This window comes from Ambystoma mexicanum, chromosome 4p (assembly GCF_040938575.1).
Source record: "Ambystoma mexicanum isolate Mex_15411 chromosome 4p, UKY_AmexF1_1, whole genome shotgun sequence".
NCBI classification, from domain to species: domain Eukaryota; kingdom Metazoa; phylum Chordata; class Amphibia; order Caudata; family Ambystomatidae; genus Ambystoma; species Ambystoma mexicanum.
Genome location: NC_090927.1, coordinates 1,192,691,844 through 1,192,717,333, shown reverse-complemented (window position 1 = coordinate 1,192,717,333; position 25,490 = coordinate 1,192,691,844).

Below are 25,490 nucleotides of genomic sequence, written 5' to 3'. Positions count from 1 at the left end.
TTAACAAAGGCGCAGCATACAAGAGGTATGAGGTTAGGATTTAGATAAGAGTCAAAAGGTAAGATCCCTAGGTGGCGGTCACTTACGAAGCGTCTGGCCTTGGAGTAGCGACGCACTGAGGCAATACACTGCCCCCCCCTATATTCGGTCACACGATCGGCAGGCAACGTAGGGGGAATACGTGCAACAACTACACCCGTGCTCATAGAATGACAAGTGAGAGCACCCGCCATTTTAGAAGGACTCAAAATCACGGCACAGCAAATTCGACCACGATGCCAAAAAGACCAACGTTTATAGGAAGATGTAACAGTACCTATCGCTTGTGCACAACATCCCCCTAGCAACAAACATATACTAGGTAGACACTGAATACAACAACAAAGGAACAACAGAATTCCCAAAATGATCAGTAAGACCGAAAGTACCTTCCAACCCCAAGATCGCAAGAAGTCCCAGAACCAAGCGCTAAGATCCCAGTTTCCCTCGGGAACATGCACTTCTGAACTAAGGACGTGCAGATTCTGTATTGCCTTGAAGATAGGTGGGGAGGAATCTGGCACAAAAACACAGCAAGCGGACCCCACTAATTTACACACTCCACCACGTTCAGCCAGAATGACATCTAATGCCATCCGGTTCTGAAGTGCTGCTAGTCTTATCGCTTTTTGTTCTAATGTCATATTATAGAGTATGTCTGTGGTCCGGTTGATGGTTCTCTCCAGTACTCTCGCTAGTCTTCTGATATCTTCGGAATTCGCTATCTGTCCCCAAAACGGCACAAATGATTTTGCTACATCTCCCAAGACCTGTGCTGGAGTGTCACCATTCTCGTCCCGCCGTGGACAAGCCTTTTAAACCTCTAATTTACTAGCTATAAATACCCCAGGTAACAGGATCCCTAAATAACAGGTTCCCTGCCAATCCCTGGGCAACCATGGAAATGCTACATTACAGCAAACAAAGTAGACAGGTTTGCCTACATACAAAGGTCTGTCTTCCCCAGTCAAATTTGCAACGTTGGCACAACCTTTAAAATCTCCCATTGACTGAGTACCATATCCTCTGTATGCAAAAAGAAACTGAATCGGGGCTATGGTTAACAGTGTAAGAAGGAGGCATGGCATCCTCATTGCCTATCGGAGCCATCTTAAAGGAAATCAAAGATTGGAAAGGACGAGACAGTCTGTCGCAAGGCCTAATAGAAGCAATGTTGAGCTTACTCCTATTTGCGAAAAGCGAGCATCCCAAGGGCGTAAGAACACGTTTCTCAAAACTATTCAAATTAGTGCCATCAAAGTTCCCCGAGATGCTATCATTCCAACGGCCAAAGAACAGTGCTCTAAGAGAAGCATAGCAAGCTGTTGTCAAAGGTAACGGATGAATATACCAACCTAGCCCCTTATCCCTGTGTTGCGGTAAATGTGAGAAGACCCAACAGTTGGACTTATTAAAAATGGCATGCGTGGCATTCATGATAAGTAGCAGAATATTATTGTGATACCTATGTCTGTGCTGGGAGTCCCCAGGGGACAGAGTATGCAAATATACGAAGGGAGTAGGAACAGTAGGTACATTTTCAGTCGGTAACAAGGACTCTAAAGGATGAGTTTCCTCGAGGTACCATAAGCCTAAGACAGTGACTATTATAAAACCAAATATTATTATAAGAACACAGCAATACGTTTTCGGGGCCCAAGTCCTTTGTCCATTATCCCGGTTGGTCACACAATCATTTACAAGTCCCATACGAGCGGTAGCGGTGGCAGGCATTGTAGTCTTCAAACGGAAACCCCCAATGTTCATTGCTGGCGACCTCCCGGCCGCGCAACTTCTTAGTCCTTCCAAAACCCTAGCCAACAGATTCCCCTTTCTCTAATTTGGGCAAAAACAAGCCCTCGATGATCCTTTCCTTCTTCAAATGCACAGCCAAACTGTGGCGTAAGTCTATTTTCTTGGACGCAGATTGTACCTTGCTTTTCCCGGTACTGATTGATCCGGAAACAATGTGTTGTCACTTCCCGTTGGAAGCAACGCATCAGAAACAAGTGAAGATGCCGAATTTGAACCAACAGTTTCCGGAAGAAAAACTTTTGGAGAGTGTGGAGACAAAACGGCAGGTCTCCCAAGCCTCACGGGCTCAGAAAGATTATCCGATACACTCTCAGCGCTATCTACTGTTTTGGGATCGTTGGTTGCAGTGTTAGCGAGGGGTTCTGTTTTTTCTGTATCGTGTGGCACTGGGCGAGGAAGTTTATTGATGTGGGACACGTGGATCCAGTTCTTTCTGCCAGAAACCCACACCGTATGTCTGTGTGACCAACAGGACCTGGAATGGGCCCCGCCAGCGAGGTGCAAGGCAGGAAGACCGCTCAAATGCCTTGATGAGCACCCAGCTTCCAGGCCGTATGCTGTGGCCCGGGCCCTCGTATCGCACAGGTAAAGCCTCTCACACCTGGTGATAAATCAAATACAGGTTTTTAGTCAACTGGCTGCAATAATCTGAAAGTAATACATTTTCAACATTTCTCAAAGATCTACATTTAGGAAGGTTCCAGAGATTGGCAGGTCTCCCCATTACCACCTCAAATGGAGGGAGCCCAGTCCTAGTTTGAGGGGTTGTACGCATGGCTAATAACACGATCGGTAAGGCATCCGGCCATTTTAATTTAATGCCGGCACACGTCTTAGCGAGCTTGTTCTTAATGATACCATTGTGTCTTTCTACTAGTCCGGCGCTCTGAGCGTGTCTGGCCGAATGGAACCGTTTGTCGATATGTAATGCCGCACATATCTGCAGAATTACAGCAGCGACAAAATGTGGACCATTGTCCGACCAGATGACTCTTGGTAGCCCGAACCACGGGAAGTATTCTTTTAACATGGTTTTCGCATTGGTCATGGCTGTAGCATCTTTGACAGGGAAAGCCTCAACCCATTTACTAAAAGCACAGATGACCACTAATACGTACTTCATATGATTGCACCGGTCCATTTCAATAAAGTCGAAACGGATGACTTCGAAGGGGACAGAGGGTGGCCCAAAACTTCCCCTTGGAGTTGCGGTCCCCTTTCCCACATCATGTTGTAGGCAAATCATGCAGTCCTGGACATAGCGCTGGGCAATTTTCAAAATTTTGTCATTTGCCCAAACTTTCTCTAACATTTTTGTGACTTTCTGGGCACATTTATGCATAGGACCATGGGCCATGATGACCATCATCATTACATAAGCATCACAGAGTAGCCATTTCCCTTCAACTATGTCCACCCAACACCCGTCATCATCGAGTTTCGCCAAGCCTTCAGCCCATCGCTTGGATTCTTCTAACGTGGCATCGGCTTGGATATCCCGTACAGACCCAAGACCCTCGTCCATTGCATAGGCATTTACAGTCTCCTTTGAAACATATATCTCCGTAAAGAGATCGGTAGCAGTTTGTCTAGCTATCTGATCAGCAAAAGCTTTCCCTTTTCCTATGTCATCTGTAATCTTTCGATGTGCTGCACATTTTATGATGGCTAACTGAGTAGGGAGCGCAAGCGCTTAGAGCAGTTGTAATATTAGGGACCCATGTTGGATTTTGGTGCCATGTGAAGTTAAGAACCCTCTCTCTGACCAAAGTCTCCCAAAGTTGTGAACCACCCCAAAGGCATACTGACTATCAGTATATATTTTTACTGCAAACAAACTCGGGTCAATGCTATAATCTCTGCAGCCTGCGCAGAGTTATGCGCGATTCTCTTGGTTTCCACAACCGTGCTTAATGTGGTGATTGCATAAGCAGCTGTGGATGTACCATCCGGAAGTTTGAAGCAGGAGCCATCACAAAACAGCTCTCCTTGCGGATTATTCAAAGGAGTGTCTTTCAAATCAATTCTACCCTTTGTCTCTTGTTCGGTAGTATACAGACAGTCATGTGACTCCTCATTGCCGCAAATAGTACCTTGCGGGAAAGGTATGAGTTCAGCCGGGTTAAGAACACAGCACCTCTTAATTTGGATCTGAGGAGCAAATAAGATCAATTCATATCTCGTCAACTGTGCGGAAGTGAGGTGTTGCGTTTGCGTTCGGTTCAGTAGAACATTTACAGAGTGAGGCACCATCAGGGGTGGATCATAGCCTAGGACCATTCCCTCACTCTGTTTTACAGACGCAGAAGCAGCAGCGACAGCTCGCAAAAAACTTGGCAAAGCGCATGCTACAGGATCAATGGCGGAAGAAACGTAACCGCACAGCCTATTCTTCCCTCCATGTTCCTGCGTTAATACAGCCAAAGCGCATCCATCACATTCATGCACAAACAACACAAAGGCCTTTTCATAGTTTGGTGTGCCCAAAACTGGTGCCGAGCGTAATGCAGTCTTGAGCAAATCAAACCAATGCTGGTGTTCCGCGTTCCACGGCAATGGCGAAGAAATGCCTTTCTTTGTCAAAGCCAAAATCGGTTTGATCACCTACAGTAAGAAGCCATACCTATCAAGGCCCTAACTTCCTTCTGTGTATTTGGGACAGACATGCCAGAAATGTGTTTTATTCTTTGAGGTGTCAATCTTCTTCCCGCCTTTGACAGGAGATAGCCTAAATAGGCGTCCTCCTGGCAACAATATTGAAACTTTTTAAGCAAAGCTTTGTGACCATGTTTAGCTAGATGAATAAGCAACAATACAGTGCCCTCCTTACAGGCGCTCTCAGAGTCAGCAGCTAAAAGCAAATCATCAACATACTGAAGCAATGTACAAGTAGAGGGCAATTCAAGGGTATCAAGCTGTTCTTTCAAAGCCCTACTGTAGATGCTAGGACTCTCTGTGTACCCTTGAGGTGCACGAGTAAATGTGAACGAGCGTCCCCCTAAGGTGAACGCGAACAAGTATCTACTGTCCTTGTGTATCGGAATACTAAAGAAAGCATTCTTCACACAACACTAAAGTAAGTACCTGTAGCTGGAATCATGGTCAATATTGTCGTCACATCAGGCACAATTGGAAATTGTGGAGCGACGACTTTATTAATGGCATGTAAATCAATTATGAAACAGAATGGAATTGCATTATCGCCTTTCTTGTACATGGGTAAAATCGGACTATTGCACGAACTTCCTGAAATTTCCTTGATCACACCGCGATGCACAAAATCGGAAACAATGCATTTCAAAGCTCGCTCGCCCTCAACTGAAATCTTATACTGGGGAATGCGTGGCAGCTCAATTCCATGTTTCAAAACTATCTGAACAGGCTCAATCTGTAAAACACCAACATCATTGTCATCAACAGCCCATAAGCACTCTGGTACATCACTGAATTCTGGCGGCAAAGGTCTATTTAAGAATTGAGAGACAGAAAATTGCTGTGGTGAAATCGTCGAGCGCACTCCATCGGAAGAAGAATACATTATTGCATTTAATTCTTTCAAAAGATTTAAACCCAGCAAATCCTCTCCACAATTTGAAGTCAAAAGTAATGGACAGTGGTCCATAAAGGGACATAAAGAAATAGGTACCAGAGAGGAAACTGGACAAACAACTGGTGTGCCAGAAAACCCTACAGCCCTGACAGTGGAATGTTTGGAACCCGAGAATGATCAATGGAGCACTTCTGTGCTCCAGTATCTATCAAAAACGGATGTTTCCTATTTCCCACCACCATTTCAACGTAGGGACCTTTCTGATTGATGGGAATAGGTGTAGGTTCCAAACCCTGCTTTGGGCAATCCTAACGAAACAGAATATCATCAAAAGGAAGCTCTTCCGATAGATATGCAGCAGAAGGATGATCAAATATGTTCCTAGTATCCACACTCAGAGTCTGATTATCCTGTGAGAAAGGTTGCTGAGGATCCTGTGCAAACATACCTCTACCAGGGCCCCTTACACCCGGGCGACCTCTAGATCGTCTACCAATATTCCCAAATGTGTTATTGTAACGCTCACCTGACTCCCACGGAGGCGCTGGCCTGGTTCGCGCTGCTGTGACCTCTTCTAAAGTGATGCGCAGGGTTCGGAAGACGGACTGGACCGGGCCCCCAAATCTGACTTGTCTGGCTCGCAGAAGTATCCTTCTGTAGGCGAAAATAGGAGATTAACTGTCTGCGGGGTAATCCAATCGGCCTCCCACTTTCCCCTCTCACCCTCCTCGAAACCCTTCTGTGATTCCTCGTAGCGTCTCACCTTAGGGTCTGGAAGGACGAGCTCTCCATCCTGCTTCTGATGCAGGGGTGCGTTGGTATCCAGTTAATTCACTGGATTTTTGGATTGGTGAGAACCAAACTTGCTTGGCTTCCAGGTAAGTTTTTTGATAAGAGGTTCCCCTTGTGTCCATGCATTAATGTACTAATGCTAGTGTCTTTTTCCCCATAGGGGCCGGGGTACGGAATGCCGGGGAACAGGCACCGACCCGAGATGAGAGGCGAAATCCTTGTAGAAATCTTTAATGAGCGTTTTTTGGTAATGTCTTTTCATTCGCTCATTAACGCTGATCTCTTTTTTTCCCCTTAGGGGCCGGGGTCTGGAAATGCCAGGATGCTGCGCGGACCCGAAATGAAGAGGGGATGAATCAACAGGTAAGTCTTAAAATGGAGATTTAGCTTTCCTTATTCCCTTCTCTCTCTCACCTTTTGTTCTGGTCTTTTTCTCCCTAGGCGCTGGGGCGTGACTGCGAATCCGGATGATCGCTGCTGAACATGGAGGCGCCCTGTAAAGGTGAGTGGAATGCGGCGCTGCAGCGATCGACGCGATGAGCTTTTAAATAAAAGTCTTCCTTTTCTGGATTGTCGGCGAGATGTCTCCGGGATGCGGATTTAGCAGGTAAGGACTTTTCCTTCTTCTGTTCTCTTCTTCTCTTCCTTTGCAGGTGATCCAGGATGCTGGCAGGCTTGGCAGAAGTCAGGATGCAGGAACAGACACGGTGAGCGTCCAGCTGCTAGATGCAGAACAACGCGAAGCACGTGTGGCTGTTCAGGTGGGGTTTAAATAGCCTTGGAAGAAGTTCCAGGTATGTATCCTTCCTCCAATCAGGTATCTATCCTTCCCCGACCATGCCCGGATGGTAAATTAGTCCCACAGGTAAAGTAGTTCCTTTCAGGCCTCAAGGAGGCCGGGATCCTGCAGCATGGTCTGCATCAGGTAAGTGCACCCAAGCACTCCCATAATGAGCCTGGCACCTATGGCGCCAGGACTGATGTCTTTTATGAGCCTGGCGCCATAGGCGCCAGGACACTGTCCAAAGGGCCCCTATATGGGGTTGCTGGGTTCTTCCTTGGGGACTGGATGTCCGCTTTCGGGGACGTAGGGCTTGAACCGGCTCCCCGGGAGCGGGCATCATGACAGCACTCCCCCCCAAGGCCCCTCCCAAGGTTGTTCCCTCCGGGGGTTTTGGTTTGTCTGGGAAGAGTCGGTGGAATTTCCTGACTAATCGAGGTGCATGCACATGGTCGCTGGGTTCCCACGACCTCTCCTGAGGTCTGTACCCCTTCCAATCAATTAGGTAGAACAGTTTTGACCTAAACATTTTTGAGTCTAAAATGTTCTTCACCTCAAATTCGGGCTCCCCATCTATTAGAATAGGTTCTGGAGGTTTGAGTAGTCGGGTTCCGGGTACCAATGGTTTCAGAAGTGACACATGAAAAACAGGGTGAATTCGCATACTAGCTGGTAAATCAAGTTGAACAGCCACTGTGTTAATTATTGCCGTAATAGAATAAGGTCCCAGATATTTTGGGTTAAAAGTTCAAGGCCCTTTGAGTGGTAAATGTCTGGTAGCTAACCACACTTGATCCCCAATCTGATACGGAGGTGCTTCACTCCGATGTAGATCAGCATTCTCCTTGTATTTTCTCTTGGCTTGTTGTAAATGCGTAGTTGCCTCTTTGAAGGCTTGGGTAATTGTAGAATGCAGATGTTCTACTGCAGGCATTCCGAGGTTCTGAGGTGAGTCAAGGTTTGAGGTTCGAGGGTGATGCCCAAACAAAGTATAAAAAGGACTGTGGCCAATTCCAGAGTGTACCGAATTATTATATACGTATTCGGCTATCCAAAGAATGTCTTTCCAATTGCTTTCAGATTGCTGTAACATACACCGTAAGTACTGCTCAAGGGTCTGATTTGTCCTCTCGGTCTGACCATCGGTCTGAGGGTGGTGACTGGTCGATAACCTTACGTCGATCTGCGCCATTTGACAACATTTGCGCCAGAAGTGGGAAATGAATTGGCTTCCCCAGTCACAGATTAGTATAGATGGGAATCCATGTAGCCGAACAATATTTTCGAGGAATTCTTTGGCTAGGACAGAAGCTGAAGGTAAACCTTTCAAAGGAATAAAGTGGGCCATTTTGGAAAACAAATCCACAATTACCAGAATAGTATTGTACCCCGAACAAGGAGGCAGGTCCGTAATAAAATCCATTGATAGGGTGTGCCAGGGTGCTGGCGGTATGTCTAGAGGTTGAAGGAGACCGGCTGGTCTTTTCTTTTGACTTTTATTTTGGGCGCAAACACCACAGGACATCACAAAAGATTTAACATCTTTTCGCCAAGAGGGCCACCAAAATTGTCGTTTCACCTTTTCCTCTGTCTTGGCAATACCGGGGTGTCCCTCTATTAATGTATCATGATAACCGGAAATAACTAGTTTGTGTAATTCCTTATGTGGCAGGAATAAGCGTCCTTGGAAATAAGGTAAACCATTATTTATGGTAAAGTCTGATCCCTTTTGTATCCATTCCTGTAAGGTTGTAGGGTCCAGGAGTTGTTTCACTCTGGCTTGAATGTCTTCAAGCGTCTGTAACAAAGTCATGCCTAGAATCCTCTGTTCGGGAATTATTGGTACTGGTTCTGAGTTTGTATCAGATTCCCCCATTCCAATTCGGGATAAGGCGTCTGCTTTGCCATTCTTGCAGCCAGGTCGATAGGTAATCACGAAATCAAATTCAGCGAAAAACAAAGCCCATCAGAGCTGCCGTGATGACTGAGCCTTGGCGGTTTTCAAATACTGTAAATTCCGGTGATCAGTGATCACTGTGATGGTATGTCGAGCGCCAAGCAGGTAATGCCGCCAGGCTTTAAAAGCGGACTTAATGGCTAACAGTTCTTTGTCCGTGATTGCATAATTAACCTTGGGTGCCGAGAATTTTCTGGACCAAAATGCTACGGGATGCAGTTGGTTGGTTTCGGGATCTCCTTGGGACAGGACAGCTCCCATGGCTAGGCTGGATACGTCAGTCTCGACGACATAAGGGAGATCTGGACGCGGGTGTTTCAATATATGTGCGGAGGTAAACTTAGCTTTTAAATCCTGAAAGGCCTGCTCGGCTTCTTCAGACCTTCAAAACGTTTATTTTTCCTCAAGAGTGCAGTAATGGGTTGTACCACGCGTGAAAATTCCGGGATAAACCTGCGACAGAAATTGGCAAAGCCGAGCATGCTTTGAACCCCTTTTACAGAGCTAGGTGATTGCCATTTGAGGATGGCATCCACTTTTCTTGAGTCCATTCGGACTCCTTTGGGTGTCAGGATGAAACCTAGAAACTCGACTTCTGTGGTATGGAAAACACATTTCTCCAATTTAGCAAATAGTTTGTGTTGGCACAGTTTTTCAAGTACTGCCCTGATGTGTTTTCTGTGATCAGATTCCGAAGAGGAGTACACCAGAATGTCATCGATATATACGACAACACAAACATCGATGAGTTCCCGAAGGACATCATTCATGAAGTATTGGAAGGCAGCCGGCGCGTTACACAATCCGAAAGGCATCACCTGGTACTCGAATAATCCGTATTTAGTACGGAAGGCAGTTTTCCATTCGTCGCCTTCTTTAACTCGTACCAGATGGTAAGCCCCCCGGAGATCTAACTTGGTGTATATGCAAGCGTCCTTCACCTGGTCAAGGAGTTCAGGGATCAGAGGCAGAGGATAACGGTTTTTAACCGTTATCTGGTTCAATGCGCGGTAATCAATACAAGTTCTAAGGTCGCTTTCTTTTTTGGGCACGAAGAACAAAGCCGAGGATGCCGGGGACTTTGACGGGCGAATAAAACCATTAGCTAGGTATTGATCCAAATATTGTCTCAAATGCAGATTCTCAGGTTCGGTAAGGGCATAAATCCTGCTACAAGGGGGTTGTGCACCGGGCACCAGATCGATTTGGCAATCGCACGATCTGTGAGGAGGTAACGTGTTGGCCTGTTCCTTTTGGAAGACGTCCTGAAAGTCTTGGTATTCCGGAGGTAGTTGCATGGAGGCAGAGGTTACAGATGCTAGATTAATCTTCAGGTTTTCTGGGTAACATGTTTGTGTACAATCCGGGAAGGTTATTCTCTTAGCTCGCCAATCAATTCGAGGATTATGTGTCTCTAACCAAGGGATTCCAAGAATAACCTGAAACTGTGGAGCCTTGATTACAACTAACACAACACCCTCCCGATGGCCGTCGGGACCAATAAGAGTCACCTCAGTAGTGGAATGTGTTACCGGTCCAGAGGCAATTTCAGTTCCATCGACTGTGGTGATGACATCTTTGCTGGTTTTAGGACGGAGAGGGAGGTTAATCCTAGAGACCAATTCACGATCCACATAGTTTCCAATAGCCCCACTATCGATGTATGCCTTTATTGCATGCAACCGCTTAGGCTGTTCTGGATCTACGAGAACCATTGGCACAATGAAATGCGAGGTCTGAGAGTTAGTTTTCAAGCTCGGCAAGCGGACCCCTACACTTGTCGGGCAGAGTCGTTTCCCGAAACAGAGTCTTCATGGTTTTTATCAGCGGCTCCTATCGCCTTTCGGGGCGGTTTCGCCGGGCAATCTCGTAGAAAGTGTCCAGAATTCCCACAATAAAGACATAATTTTAACTGCCGCCTCCTTTCACGTTCCTTTTGAGTTAAGGGTCCTTTAACCCCGCCAATTTGCATAGGCTCAGAGACATCAACTCCCTTGGGATTAGCATGGGTCTTGACCAACACCCGGGTCTCAAACCTGGACCGATCTGCTTTTCTGTTTTGAAGTCTGTGATCCAATTGGACCACTAAGTCTATATACTCTGTGCATTCTTGGGGCGGATTTACAACTTGGGCCAAGACATCTTTAAGTTCTCCGCGTAGGCCTCGATAAAACAACGTGATTCTTTTATCCTCAGGCCATCCCGTTTCCACAATTAGTCTATTAAAGGTTGCAATATAGGATAGGAGGTCCTGATTGCCCTGTCGCAGGGATAGAAGTTCGTCATCCAGAGCCTGCCCCTGAGAGTGTCGAGCAAATAACCTTTCCATGCTTGCTTGAAACCTTTGAAAATCACGGAGAATCGGGTCATCTTGAGTAACCAGTGGAACTGACCAATCGGCAGCGCAGCCGCTGAGATATGACAATACAAAGGCTACCTTGGTCTGATCATTAGGGAAGGCCCCAGGTCTGCATAGGAAGTGCAAACAACACTGATTCATGAATACGGCGAATCGTTTGGGGTCCCCAGCAAAGCGTTCGGGTGGGGCCAGCGGCATGTTTCCAGGTAGATTAATCTGCACAGGGTTATTGGAAACCACAGGAGCGGGGTTCCCTCCGGAACCGGGTAGAGGAGTTTGCCCAGCTTGACCTTGCAAAAGCTGTCTGGCCAGGTCATCAGTTTTTTCCTTTGATATTATTAATTCCCTCCTGAGGGCATTAGTCTCTTGACGAGTGGCATGTACTTCGGCCCGTAATTCCCCCAGTAATTGGGCCAACTGATCACTCTCAGAACTTTCCATAGCGCCTGGGTGGGAATTTGTAGGAAGGCTTCGCGTTCTGTAACGCTCACCTGACTCCCACGGAGGCGCTGGCCTGGTTCGCGCTGCTGTGACCTCTTCTAAGGTGATGCGCAGGGTTCGGAAGACGGACTGGACCGGGCCCCCAAATCTGGCTTGTCTGGCTCGCAGAAGTATCCTTCTGTAGGCGAAAATAGGAGATTAACTGTCTGGGGGTAATCCAATCGGCCTCCCACTTTCCCCTCTCACCCTCCTCGAAACCCTTCTGTGATTCCTCGTAGCGTCTCACCTTAGGGTCTGGAAGGAGGAGCTCTCCATCCTGCTTCTGATGCAGGGGCGCGTTGGTATCCAGTTACTTCACTGGATTTTCGGATTGGTGAGAACCAAACTTGCTTGGCTTCCAGGTAAGTTTTTTGATAAGAGGTTCCCCTTGTGTCCATGCATTAATGTACTAATGCTAGTGTCTTTTTCCCCATAGGGGCCGGGGTATGGAATGCCGGGGAACAGGCACCGACCCGAGATGAGAGGTGAAATCCTTGTAGAAATTAGGTAAGTCTTTAATGAGCATTTTTTGGTAATGTCTTTTCATTCGCTCATTAACGCTGATCTCTTTTTTTCCCCTTAGGGGCCGGGGTCCGGAAATGCCAGGATGCGGCGCGGACCCGAAATGAAGAGGGAATGAATCAACAGGTAAGTCTTAACATGGAGATTTAGCTTTCCTTATTCCCTTCTCTCTCTCACCTTTTGTTCTGGTCTTTTTCTCCCTAGGCGCTGGGGCGTGACTGCGAATCCGGATGATCGCTGCTGAACATGGAGGCGCCCTGTAAAGGTGAGTGGAATGCGGCGCTGCAGCGATCGACGCGATGAGCTTTTAAATAAAAGTCTTCCTTTTCAGGATTGTCGGCGAGATGTCTCCGGGATGCGGATTTAGCAGGTAAGGACTTTTCCTTCTTCTGTTCTCTTCTTCTTTTCCTTTGCAGGTGATCCAGGATGCTGGCAGGCGTGGCAGAAGTCAGGATGCAGGAGCAGACACGGTGAGCGTCCAGCTGCTAGATGCAGAACAACGCGAAGCACATGTGGCTGTTTGGGTGGGGTTTAAATAGCCTTGGAAGACGTTCCAGGTATGTATCCTTCCTCCAATCAGGTATGTATCCTTCCTCGACCACGCCCGGATGGTAAATTAGTCCCACAGGTAAAGTAGTTCTTTTCAGGCCTCAAGGAGGCCGGGATCCTGCAGCATGGTCTGCATCAGGTAAGTGCACCCAAGCACTCCCATAATGAGCCTGGCGCCTATGGCGCCAGGACTGATGTCATTTATGAGCCTGGCGCCATAGGCGCCAGGACACTGTCCAAAGGGCCCCTATATGGGGTTGCTGGGTCCTTGCTTGGGGACTGGATGTCCGCTTTCGGGGACGCAGGGCTTGAACCGGCTCCCCGGGAGCGGGCATCATGACAGTTATTTGACCTCTGTCGAAGGACGGGGCATTGTGCACGTCAATGACCCTCTTGTCGACAATAGGCACACTGGTTAATGTTCACAGGACCCAAGGGCACATTCCCTTGTGGAACATACTGACCACTAATCTGTGAGCTACCCCCTCTGGGGCCTCTAACAATTTTCTGTAATAATACTTTAGTCTTTAAATCATCTTTTCGTTTTTCAACTCTATCTTTTTATTGTTGGCACGATTCTCGTAGTACTGAGCCATGTGCAGTACTTCTGATTGGGACTTCGCCTGCCAAGCGCTCTCAGAAGACATCATTTGTGACTGGATGTCGGGCAGCAATCCACGCACAAATTTGTCCACAAATAATATTTTTCCCAGACTCTGTGCCTAAGTCTTGTCTGCTGAAATCCGAGAATACCTGTTCGAACTGATTAAAGAACTCAGTAGCACCCTCAGACTTCCCTTGGACACAGGCCGTAAGTTTGTCCCAAATAATTCTCTTCTCGGGAATTATGGTTTTCAATTTTGCAATAATTCTATCAGGCAAAGTTAGTATCACCTGGGGTGGTCTTTCACCAGCTGGCTTTTCTTCATCGAATCTAGTTATATTTGCCCATGTATCTCCCAACCCTGGTAAGTCGTCTATAGTCCTAACTTGTTTCCACAAATCTACGGGCAGGAGTACAGGAAAAAACAAATCAATATCGCCTAGGGTGAACACTGAGGACTGCAAGACGGACTCTATTTCTTTATAGAATCCTGTTGGATTTTTCCTAATATCAGGAATAGATTGTCTAATAGTATTCACTTCCTGCCTTGAGAACGGGACATGAACAAACTGCGATACATAATGTGCAGGAATGTTCACAGCGACTATATTTGCTGCAGGATCAGCCGCAATCTCAACCTTCGGGACAAATGTCAGAGGAAACTCTCTCATAGGCAGCTGAGAAGTAGGCAACTCTGAATGCTTACTAAGCTACAGAGCTAAGTCGAGCGCTAAAGCAGTCGAAGAAGTGTCAAGTGCAAAAGCTCTCCTATAAATACTCAATAACTCTGTGGGACAACTAATTTTTCTCTTTACACAATCATCCTGTAGGTACTCTATCATTACCTGTATCACTTTCCTCTGCATTTCTGGCGTATACTGACTGTACGTGTCATATACCTCAACTGGAGTTATCGACATATCTGAAATCCATCTAAGTGCGTCTTTCGTACAAATTCGTGCTTCCTCAGATATCGATTTTCGACAAGGAAGGAACCGTTTCTGTACATACATACTTTCCCCCTTGTCATCCTCATTCTGTAACCTTTCCAACTCCTTTCTATACTCAAATAACCTCTCGACATGCTCATTTACTTTCTCCACAGTGTCTCTTGAAAACGCTAAAGTGTTTAGATCCCTTAACCCTTGCGGGAGATCTGTATTATTTAATTTGCCCCACATTACACATAAATGAATCCTTAAACCTTCAATAAAAACATTTTTCTCAGGAAAATTATCCATATTAAAAAGTGTGGCAAAAACATTAGCTTGATCATCTCTCTCCATTCAATGCTTAGCCCATCAAATCAAATCCTGTTTCTTCTCTGGTGGTACAGTATTGCGAGTGACAACCCTTGACCCCGCACCCTGATCGACTACAAGCGGCACAGGACCACTTGGAAGAGAGGGAGCAGGCAAATTCAGTGGAAGTACTGTTACTGGTGCAATAGGAAGAGGTGGAGGAACAGGGGGAAGAGCAGCAACTGGAGGAAGAGGAACATTAGGAGGAGCAGGAACAACAGGAACAACAGCAGGAAGAGCAGGAATAGCAACAGGAAGAGGCAAAGCAGCAGGAAGAGGAACATACGGAGTTGGCGCAGAGGCACCAGGCCTTCGTTCATTTAGCAATTTGTCAATGAATTCATCGGAAACATGAAGATCTTTAGAAGGATAGATTTTCTGAATGCCAAGTGAGAAAGCCCTATCCATATTCCTAGCTGACTCAGACTGTTTATTTTGGTCATACAACAATGCTTTTTCAGCGTTCGTCTTATGACGGCGCGCATGTTTTTCTCTACTCTTAAGTTTCGGCATCGCTTCCTTTTTCCAATTCTGCAAAACATCGAATGCTGCAGGTCTAGCCTTTTTCTTTAATAGAATTGACTCTAAATACTCAATACGAGGGATTTCAAAACTATCATTGATTGGCCACTGAAGTTCGAGGCATGTCTGGTTTGTCTGTGCCAAATATCATTAAACACTATACATCCAATGCCATGCTTACAGTACATAGTACACGCCGGCGACCCCTCCTGTGGTGCCGGACTGCTAAATTCCAAAGATTGTCTATCGCTGCGGATTAACGCCCTGAAGCAGGTAGACAATTTCCCAGGCATATCAAATTATTGGTGTTACCTGGTCAATAATTGTGTCTGCAGATACAATACGCCAAAATCAAATTATCAGGATATTTAAGAATCGGGTCACGACTTACCTGATCAGTCCTAAGGAAGGCCGATCGGATCACAAAGAATCTTACTTAACTAATGTTTGGTGATTTCGGCAAATCTACCCGCCTCGATCTGTGGACCCTCGTCAAGATGGCGTCTCGGACCACAAGCTAATCGTCGAGGGATCGGGTCGTGCAGCGTTGCTGAGGTGTCGCGTCTCGTTCAGAAGGGGCCCCTTATTTTGTCACACTGTCCGATCCCGGTCTGATAGCAAGTGTCAACCTTCAACAATACGGCATCAATCTTGAGGGTCCCAATTCGGGCACCAACTGTGAAAACTAAATCAAAATATAGAGGCTGAGCACCCCAAAAAGAAATACAACGAACACAAGTTACAAAGGAACATATAAAGGTCTTTAATTCATACTGAACAGTTACAGAGAAAAATAACAGATAGCTATCGGCCCTCAGTACAACACAACGAACTCCAGCGTGGTTCAGTGTGCTAAGTGAGAGACGCTGTACATTAGAATTCGTTGCTCTTTTATACCATTTGCGAACATGATGTCCAACCCTACTTCGGGTTAATATTCCTCTAATACATTACTGATCTAGGGTTCATGCCGAGTTCGCATATCCACATGCAACTAGTTTGCCTTTAATACATACGTCAACAAGCCTACACGGCAACTGTGTATTTTGGGATTTCTCATACAGGTCTTCTCAAACTTTAATACAATGTAGTTAAACAAGTGTTCTTAGTTCAGTATTTGGATACATTGTTCTTAACATATGCTCGCGGATTAGTTTCATTGACGCAAGTAATCCTTTACACACAGGTCAACGAAGGACAAGGTCTCAGTTCATGACCCCAACAAGTGGCCTGCAGGCAAGTTACATATTAGTTACACACAGAGGTCAAGACGGCCATGTTGTATTTCGGAATGAAATCGTCCACCATTGTAACTCACAGGGTGACTTTACCGAGAGAACCTAAAATGGCGGCTTGACCTAAAATGGCAGCTTACATTGATTCTAAGGTCAGGACCTTGCAACACGGACTTCTACTCAAGTGGCTTACAAGCAGCTTAGCGTAGGCCAATATACATATATTCGTTGCATTAGGAGGCACGATATAATTTCTTGTTTGACATGTGGAGGAGGTATGGTGGGTGCTTGTTTGGTATTAGTGTTTGCCTCGTAGTGGCATGGGTGCACTCTAGATGGTGTCTGTCTGGGTGTTTCGGCGGCTGATGAGGGCAGTGAAAGTGATGCATGGTTAGTGATCTTAAGATATAGCACCTGGTCTTGCCCAGGATGGGGTGAGAGTTGGGTTTCTCTGAGAAGACAGGGCTTGTGTCAAGTGAAGGGTGGTGGTGGGTTCTGTCCCATGAGTAGTGATATTGGAACTAAGGGAGTGGGAGTGGTCTAAGATGATTGGGAAGGGGGCATAGCAGGCAGGAAAGGGGTGGGGCAAGAGATGGAGTGGTGCTGGTTGCAGAGCAGTTTGGAGAGGCCATTTTTGTATCTGGTGTAGTGACTCCCAGTACAAAGAACGCTATTCTGCATGATACAGAAAGGGAACGTGGTGGCAAGAAGCCAACCTAGCATGATTGTATGTGTTTAGGTTAGGGCAGTGGCGCCTTGCGGAGTGGCCTATTGTTAAGGAGCAGTGATGGCCATCAATTGAAGAGGAGCTTATTCGAATGGGTAGGTGGATACCTCTTGCCGATTAAAGAAGAGGGTTGTTTAGGTGGCTACTACATAGGTAGCAGATGGGGCTATGGTATGTCAGGACTGAGAGGTGCAGATATAAGTATTTTCTAGTGGATTGGTCAGAGGCGCTGAGGAGTGGTTATACAGAAGACAATCATTGATTACAGTGGGAGAAGCTTTGGAACACTTGTCAAGTGCAGTACTGCGTAGCTATACAGAGTGAAATATATGAGAAACTATGACAGTTCCCAGTGGATTGGTCACTGGTGCTAAGGAGTGGTTATGCAGCAGACAATCATTAATTACAGTGGAAGATGCTTTGGAACACTAGTCAAATGCAGTACTAACTAACTATGCAAGGCAAAGTATACTGGGTACTACGGTCATAGGTAGTTTCCCCTGATGCAGTCATTAGAATATATCACCATCTATCAAAATAAGAGCAGTGCTGTAGTAAGCAAAAGGGAGAAAAAATAGTTATACGTCATGCGGTGTCTGTACAGAAAGGCATGAACAAGCATTGTAACGCATTTCAGGTCTAGTAGAGCCGTAAGCAGAGAGAGGAAGTATGGCCTCAGATTCTAAGTGACAACAGGAGTATGGAGGGCTGCGAATACAAGTGTTGGCGATCGAGTTGGGTTTTGGGCTACAGCTAGTTACGGGCAATATGCAGAATCAATATAGTGTCAAAAGAAAGCTGATTGGGTTGGGTTCCTAGCAGCAGGTTAGATAATCTGTAGAGCGTTGAAGCAAATTGGGAGACATTCATTCAATTTTTGTAGCGTCTTTTTAGGCGAGCTTATGGAACAGATCCCAGCGATAGAAGGTGAGCGGGATATGAGCTTGGAGGCGGCTGTGGTGGCCTTGTGGGTGTACACGCAATACTGGTGAGACGCTACAGTGGGTATTGTTCAGTTACAACATTTTGCTCTACAATACAAGCTACAATAGTCCATGCCGGGACCCAAGAGTTCGGTAGGGAGCCGCGCTGGTTATGAAAGCATAAGCAAGGGACATTTGATCCCCAAATGCTGTCAGCATGGTCCCTTTCTTGTTGCTTACCAGTAGGGGTCACGGACTAAATGGAGTGGCTTTTTGTCTCAGCTGAGGTTGTTTTACTATCATGCCGTCTCCCACCTGAATGCCAGATTCCCTTCTCCTCTTCTTCGGTCAGGCATGAGCTTTCATTTTTACTTTGGAATTGGCATGCTTCTCTCGCAATTGCAGATCTTCTTCATAATGCTCATCTTCTGATCTTGCCTGTGGTAATCGAGTCTGTTGAGGGACAGATAAATATGTGATCTACAGCTAGTACCCTACACGGCCCAATACCACCCAGGTGAGAAACGTTATTCACTGAGGCAACCATACCACCCATATCCCAAGCAGGTGCCGCAAATGATGAACAAGATGCAAGATAAAGATGGCGAGAATGACCAGACACATGATAGGACCATACACACGCATCCTTTAAACATGAAGCATACGTGCACTCAACACAAAGAAAATGTACTAGGCTAAATATGCATTTGTGCATGAAGAATATTAACTTTTGAAACCATGAAGATATGAAGAACATAACATAATCAATAAATAAGCTGAATGCAATACGAACGACGTGCAAGTTTATCTCACTAACATAGAAATAAAGCAGTCATGAGCAGTCTTATTTTCCAAAATGGAAGCTGCACCACACTTCTAAAGTGAATGAAAGGCCTCAAGGTTTCAAAAGAATTCAAAATGCTAAATAACAAAATGAAGATCCATGCAAAGCTCAGACAGTAGCTCGGAGCCATAGCCAAGGTTACAAAGAATTTAGGGGGTCTGAACGCTGCTTTGAAGGCACCAGATACGGATTCCCAGGACACAAGAAGTGTACTCCCGAATTGATTCAAGTCTGGAAAAGTACAACCGTCGACTGCGAGCCAGATGTAGGGTAATTATAAGTCAAAAGATTCTATGAAGATTAAGTTCAAGCAAGTCCCTAGTGGTAGAGAAAACCCTAACATCTGAATTAATAGTAGGTGAAATACTCATAAATTCAGGGTGAAATAATTAAAAATGTGGTCCTTTCACAAGTAAATCATAATTCAAGAACACTGTCTATTCATTAGTTCAAACACAGATAAGACACCTGCCTTACCCGTCACACATATTTCCAGACACAGGGTGTCGTACAAGGTTAACTACAAAGCTGCTCACCCTGGCTCATGACCTAGAAGATGAGGGATGTTATTCTTCTTGAATTAAACAAGCAGCTTGTGGACCTTACTTCCCCTACTCCCAGTGTGGCTCCTGCTTTGATGATCTGTCAGTTGCTCAAGGTTGGACAGCAAGATGCCAAGGGCTAGTTCCAGCTGATGGGAGCCTTTGTTTAGGTCTAATTAAGTTTGCTTTGGAGAATACAGTTGCTCAATTCACCTTGGCATAACCTATAGATCTAGCTTTCTAATTTGGTATGGTAGAACTTTTTTTGAAAGGATTTTACGAAACCTAATCCGAGCATGTTAAATCGTAGCTGCTTCAAGGAAAGAGTAAAGACTAGATAGTCTTATTCTGGAATATGATGCAAGAAGAGTGTCATGTGTGCCGTTTTTTATCTGTACTAAAAAGTAGCTAACCAATGACTGGGTATACATATGCCTTTGGTTGGTCATAGCAAGCCCCATATGTGCATCCTTGCAATTGCTAAATCCGTGTACAACCAATGCCATTCCAACATTCTCTTAAGAGATTTGCCAACTAACCATTATAGGGAGGCTTCAAGATAATTTGCCATCTTTAGCAATGTTCAATGTGAACCGTAAGAGGCTGGCTCTTTCCAAGTACCCATGATAAAATACGACTCCTGCAGGGTATCCTGAGGGTAGCACTGAAGCGAGCATTAGGTGTACCTGTGGGTAGCAATCATTACTCCTATTTAACTATGACTGGTTTGCTTACCCTGCAAACTAAGCACTTTCTTTCCAGTCTTTTTAAAGGTAAGCATGCATTTCGTTTGTGCTAGGGTTAGTAGTTGAGGCATGTTCTTGTTATCATTCACAGCTGTTTAATATGCAGCAGTCTAAAGTGGTCAATGAAGGTTCATTAACGGAGAACATACCACAGCGGTCATCAGGGTAAATATCAGGTTACATCTCGTCCTGTGATCACAATGAGGGTCGAAGAGTCACATTAGGTCGATTTTGCTACTCCAATAATGTTGTTGAAATAAGTGAATGGTGGTTATTCTAACGACGGTGACATTGCACAGCTTTTAGATCTTGAATACATTGTGATACGCGTGTATGTTGATGCATTTGAATTGTTTTGTATTTTGATCCATGCAATTGCATCTGTGAAAATACATCGGTGCTGCTCTTTTTCAGGGGACACACAAAACAGATGTAAAAAGCAGTAAACATGAAATAGGAGGGAGTATTGTGTGTTGCCCCTCTTTTGAAAAATACAATGAGGCATCTACTTATGGCATGTGAAAGTTTGATTAACTTCCGGAATACATGTTCAAAGTTTTATGATAATTCGATTGATTTTAACTGTGGATATAGGATAAGTGAGTCTTTTATGGAAAGGGCAAGATAGTCATTTATTGTATTATATGGTAACATTTTGGGATGTGTGTTTTACGGTACTTGATGATATGTTTTCTATTGCATGTTTTTGAGTAAGTACCATGCGTGGATGATGCGATGTACACGGCTATGTACGAAGTCATTTTTATTGATTTAGTACATTAAATAAAAAAATATATAAACAAAATAAATGATGCAAATTCACAGATGCCTATGCACCAGCCAAATGCATAAAGCTGTCAATACAAAGGTGGAAAGACACTGAACTACATTTCTTCTGTTCTGTAAAATCAGCTCCTCAGGTTGGGGTCATTTTATTTGTATTTAGAGGACGCATTTATATTACCTGTAAACATAAGACCCTGTGTTTTGTGGTTTGCTGAAGGAGCTTTCCTCACCCTTCCAGCCACTCCTCTGCAAAATGTTGTTTTTACTCCATGTGGAGAAGGAGCCAGATCTAGCTTTGCTGGCAGTAGCTTACTCTCTGGCCCACCCCCATACCGCCCTCAGTAAATGCAATGGAACATGTTTTACTGACCGGCGGTGGCTCCTATATCGGGGGGAGTGGTATCCCCCACCCACCAGTGGAGCTGGAGACATGGTGGAAACCCTATATCAGCCAAGCTTTAAATCTATGCCTAAGAGTTTATACTCCTGCCCAACAAAGGTAAAATAGCCTTTACATTGTACACAAGTTAGATATCTGGAAGTAATATATTGGCCTTCAGTCTGGGTATAAGCAGAGAGGGCGGTCGGGCTTGCCTTGCCTCGTTCCTCAGAAATACACTATCAGATTTGAACCTGTTCATGTTTTTTCTATATAGATTTTCTTGCACAACTCACAAGAGTTTCCCTGAGGAAATTACAGCAGAACTTCACACCCCGCAGTTTTAGTTAGAAGGTCACAATTGACCCCATCACAGGCCTTTTCTGCATCTATAGAAAGCAAAACAGCGAGTTTACTACCTAGTTATTTGAATTGTCTTAGTCCTATTTACAAGATTTGAACCTTCTGTATATTTTTTCAGGTTTATCTTCTGCATACGAAGCCTGCCATAGTCATGTCAATTCGGGCTAGCCTCTCCAATTTGATTCTTTTGGCAAACATGTGTACATAGTCACGTGCCATAGATGTAAGGCATGCTCCAGCGTAGATGACCGACTTTTGCAGGTTTGGCCGAGTAAAGGGTCTAATAGTATATCTGAAATGGTCTCCCTTTTAATGTCAGGCATATCATGCCCAAGACCTTGGCACTGGCACGGTCCATTCTCTTCATTGGATCCACTGATCCATGTTCTGCTTCAGATTGAGGTAAAGGACTATTTTGGTATACATCTGGCGAGCACGACTCTCACCCCTGGACTGAATACTTGCCCCCTGTTTTTGAGTTCTGCCTTTAGGGACACAGCCCCCTGAGCACTGATGCAGTCGCTCCTTCCACATTGCGTCTCTTATAATGTTTAGGTCTACCTTATCACAGTTTAGCCTATGGTAAAGCTGCATGATTTTCATTGACGTCATTTAAATGTGCATGCCTGGAAGACTGCCGACACCTTTTTTCTATGCCCTGATCCTCTGAAGCAGATAGTCACCCTGTTTTTATTTATTTATTTACATTTTTATAACACGCCACACGCCCGTGGGCCTCAAAGCGCACAAAAGAGACAGACAAAAGAAAGGGGGTACCGGGGCTGGCAACAAGAGGGAGAGGATGGACTAAGTTCAACCTGTCTACTGTGCCTGTCACCTGCTTGTATTGGTTTCACATTAGTCTGTCTAAACACATTAAAATCGATGCGGAAACTCATACATTTCATAGAGATACACAGAGCACAGCTGAGCCTATGCTATTCACAAACCTCCCGACAACTGGGCCTCTGAGCAGCAGAGGCCTCTGTGTGCTCCACCTGTGCCAACGTCCTCAACCCATTCTGCCTGTGCCATCTTCTTGAAAACATGAATAAAACCAAGCCACCTAGACCGCTATTGTCATGGTTCTTCAAAAGCAGAATTGTTGAATGCAGGAGATGGCAATATTTGGGTTTGGTTTCAGGCTATCGGGTAAACTTCTACAAGTCTGAGATTTCATTGCTGCATACTATTAGGCATCTTGGTATCACAACAAGGAGGGTTGCTATTATGGTGTAAAGCTCTCTATGGATGTAGGTGAACTCTGCCCACTGAACTTTGTACCAGTCTTAGAGAACGTTAAGTCTCTGTTGGCCAAATGGCAATCTCTTCCAGTAATCATCAAGGGTTATGTCAATTCGATTAATATTGTAGTTGTACCCAGGCTGAAATTCCATTTCGATACCATTCTCACTCATGGCCTGAGCCCCTTTTTTATTTAACTGAAATCACATTTGGGTTGATTTATACGGGGATATTAAAAACATTTGGCAGAAACTGATTGAAACCTGCATAGAGATTGGGCTAAGTGCCCCCAAATTCAAGTATTTCTTTTGGGCAGGCCGATTACGGTGGATACGATTACGACCACCAGGGTTGACGTCTAAGTTACCATTGTCCTTATTAATCTCTTTGCATCCAGTGCGTGACTCATTGAGTTTCATGTTCAAATTCAGACAATTAGATTATTTCAAAAAGGTTATGCAGGGACTGGTCTGACAATTGTTCTTTTTCTGGGATACCATACATTGTGGGATGAAACCACAATGGAAGACTCCTTATTCAAACCATTAAAGGGTGAGAATTTAGCCAATGTTTAATATGTCCCTCTTTTTACGTGGGATAGTCTGTTGCAATGCACAGTTGACTAGGGTACAATCATCTCAGGTTACTGTGAGTAATTAATGATCCATGAATCATTTCTGTCAACTTTCACTCAGAACTGGTAGGACTAGGCAATGGACTTCCCTCCGGATCCACCTTATAATTCTTGAAAAAAAGTGGTGAAGCAAGCAAAATGATCCTGTCTCCAGAGCTCAGGTTGAGGAGTCCCTTCATGTGAACGGGACTGCACGCGCTGCGAATATAAAGAAGCAGCTCTGCCACGCCGTTCATAGTCTTATTCCACGCATATGAGAAAAGAGGACAAGAAGAGGACCTGGGCCAGATGTGGTCATGGAAGGGAGGATAATATTCACATGTTTGCAGTTTGTCCTGTCTTTGTTCTTTCCTGGAGGGTTTTTAGGTATTGCTTACAGCAATTGCCTTAATCCAGGTGAGTCCCTTTCCGATTAGTTTTGGTATTTGATGCAGGCCTGTGTACCCCGCTAGGGATGAAGTCAAGTTTATCGTGTGTGCCGCTGGAGTAGCTCAGTTACTGATTCCAAGAGTTGGCTGGAGGCTGACCATCTGGATGCACCATACTGGTGGAGTGGGCTGGCCAGGATGAGAACAACTTAGATTGCTGTAATGAAGGTGAGGGGTAAGGAGACCAAAGAAGTGGGGTATTCCTGTGTCTTGCTCTCCTTTTCTGCCAATAATGAGCTGCAGGGGCAATACCATGATCCAGAACATCCATCCCCATGACAAACCTAGCAGGGCCAAAATATTAAGAGCTATTTTCTAATTGTGTTAGGCCCATTACAATGCAATCTAATTCGATATGGAAAAAAGCAACTGGGATTTGTCTGATCCAATCCTTCATTTTGAGTATCCCATTGTTACACTCTAGACCACCACCTGTGGAAAGGCGAGCAGTCAGTGAATGGATTGGTGGAGACTGCCAATGAGTGGCAAATAACACCAATATTAATTCTCTCAAAACTAGCATGCTGCAATTAAGTGCTTCAGAGTGTGTCAAACAGGTACACAACACAAGGCAGAGGTATACAGTTTAACAGTAGTTTAATTGGAGAAAACAAAAACATGCTGGTGCAGATAGACATTAGTAGTGGAAGTGTCTATAAGTGGGCTTTTGGGGGAAATATCTAAAGAAGCTTCCATTCAACAAAGGCTAACATTCCATGCATTTCCTGCTTTCCTCCTCTAAGGGGCAAAAGGAACCTACACTGAACAAGGGAAAGTAGGTATTGGCCCAAATTCACAATCTGTTGGATTGCCCTGGCCTTTATCTTTGGGCTACCGATTTGACAGTTTCTCGATCCCTTTTCCTCTGTGGCCAGGGTGCAGGCCTCGAGGGCAACCCATCCCTGCTTGGTAGTAGTATACAGGTTTACTCCAGCAGGTACAACTGGATCTTCCTCTGGACGGTGTCACTCTTCCAGGGTCGGCTCTCACCTGACCACCTCCCTGCTCTATGTTCTTAGTCCTCCGGACACAACTCTCCCGATGATCCCCTTCATTAGTTCCCTGTCCCTTGGTGAGGTTGCACCATCTTATATTTCCTCCCACCTTCCTGCTCTTTGTCTCTTTAAGGGTCACATGTCCCCCTCCCCCTTTCTAGGGTCAATGGGTCTATCTAGCACCTAGGATTCTTCCATCCACCTCCACAGTGGTTTGTGGGTCTCTTTTCCTCCCACCTCCACACCTCCCATTCACAAGATGGCTCTTCAACCTTCTCAAGGTCTCTCTTTCCAGATGTTATTAACTACTCCAACCCTTTCAATACTCTCATTTCAACCTCCAACTCTCTCTCTCTCTTAGATGGTATGGCC